The following is a 2,235-nucleotide window of genomic DNA, read 5'->3' as shown; positions in this document are numbered from 1 at the left end:
TGAATAAGACAGCAATGTTTCTGTTTCAGGCCATGTTCTCTAAATTGTTTTCAAACAATCCAAAAACGCTCCTAGCAGGTTAGAGAACAGAATTCTCAGTAAATATTGTCATAAGTGTTTCTAGTTTTAAGAAATTATTTCTTTTGTTTTTTTGTTTCCCCTAATGAGAATGAAGAATACAAATAAATTGGAGCTTAGCTACACTGTGGAGAACCTTTTGTATAGAATTTGGTTTGCTCAGCTTTGTCTTAAATAACTGCTTAGAGTATTAACAAATACTAGAAGCTCAGAATAAGAAAAAACACATACACCTTACCTTTAATGACACTGTGGTAGGCAGACCCCAGGGTGATCCAAAGATTCCTGCCTCCCAGTGTTCACACTCTTGTGTAGTTCCCTCCACACTCATGGTTGATCTGTGTGACCAACTGAATACAGAAGTTATAATATGTGACTTACAAAGCTAGGTCATAAAAAATATTTTTGTTCCACTATCTTCCTTTCCCTCTCTCCCATTCCCTCTCACTCTGGGGGAAGCGAACTTCCATGACATGAGGCTAGACCACCTGCCTCTCAAGCAGTCCTGTGGAAAGGTGTATATCATGAGAAACTGAGGCCTCCCGCCAAGAGCCAGTGAGGAACTGAGGCTTCTGGTCAACACCATATGAGTGAGCCATCATGGAAGTGATCTTCCAGCCTGTCAACTTCCAGATGATTGTAGCCCTTCTCGACCACATGAGAGACTCTGAATCGAAGTCATCCAGATTAGCTGCTCCCAAATCCTGACTCTCAGAATCTGTGCAAGAAAATAAATGTTTGTTGCTTTCAGTTGCTAAGCGTTGAGGGTAATCTATCATTTGGCAGTAAGTGCATGACAAAGACACCTCTCAGAATTCACACCCATATAAAGTTTCCTCCCTTGTGGACCTAGTCATGTGACTCACATTGGCCAATGTCATATTAGCAAGCATGATGCAAGCAGAGGCTTACACACTGAGTCTCATCTTCTTGGCTCACTTCCTTTTAAGAGCCTAGCTGCCATTCTATAAGGAAGTCCCAGTGATCCTGCTGGAGAGAGAGGCCATGTGAGGAACCAAATTGTCCCAGCGAAGTTTCTAGTTGACTGCAGCTGCATGAGTGATCCCAGCCAACACTATGTGCAGCAAAAGAATCAACACAGAACCACAAGAGAGAACCAATGTTGTTTCAAGCCATCAAATTTGGAAGTATTTTGTTACACAGAACAGATAACTGAAACACAACCTTAGCACAAAGTAATTTACCAGAAAACACACTGCAAACTATAAACTATTTTCTAAATAAAGGAATTTTTAATTCTGCCATACAACAGGGAATCTTCTATCCTTGAATTCAACCAGATAAGGCAATTGACTTATACAACTGAATCACACAATTAAGATTTCTTACAATAGAAAGGGTACATCTTACAGATCACAGTAATTAGCTATTCTTATACTAAGTCTAATGTTTGGTTTTTCCCTAAAACAGCATTTCCTTTTTTTTCTTAAAGATTTTATTTACTTGAGAGAGAGAGAAAGAGTGCATGCACAAGCTGGGGGGGGGAGGGGCAGAGGGAGAGGGAGAATCAGGCTCCCCACTGAGCAGGGAGCCTGATACGGTACTCGATCCCAGGACCCTGAGATCATGACCTGAGCTGAAAGCAGATGCTTAACTGACTGAGCCACCCAGGCACCCCAAACATCATTTCTTAAACTGTGACATGGGGTCCATGGATAGACTTTAGGGGCCACATGAAACAGATGCTAAATTTTTTGTCTTTAATTTTTTCTAGATACATTTGTGATAAAAGTCAAACAAAACTTTGTAATATATATTCTATTTATAACAAGCTAAGTTATTAAAGCATTGTTGACTCCAGATAATATAGCATAGCAATACACCATCTGTACTGTACATGGTCACTTAATTTATATCCATTATTGTTTTCTTGCTAAGATATATAGAATAGTTTTCCTTTGGAAAGAATAAAAGAGATCTTAAACTGTCATTATTTTGGCGGAGCAAGATGGCGGAGGAGTAGGAGACCTGGATTTCGTCTCCTCTCAGGAATTCAGCTGGATAGGGATCAAACCATTCTGAACACCTACAAACTCAACAGGAGATCGAAGAAAGGAATAGCAACAACTCTCTGAACAGAAAAGCGACCACTTTCTGGAAGGTAGGACGTGCGGAGAAGTGAACCCGAGGCGATAT

The sequence above is a fragment of the Leptonychotes weddellii genome, chromosome 8, assembly GCF_054177405.1.
Source record: "Leptonychotes weddellii isolate Sample4059 chromosome 8, ASM5417740v2, whole genome shotgun sequence".
Taxonomy (NCBI): domain Eukaryota; kingdom Metazoa; phylum Chordata; class Mammalia; order Carnivora; family Phocidae; genus Leptonychotes; species Leptonychotes weddellii.
The sequence above is the reverse complement of the archived record's forward strand: the minus strand, read 5'-3'. Positions refer to the sequence as shown.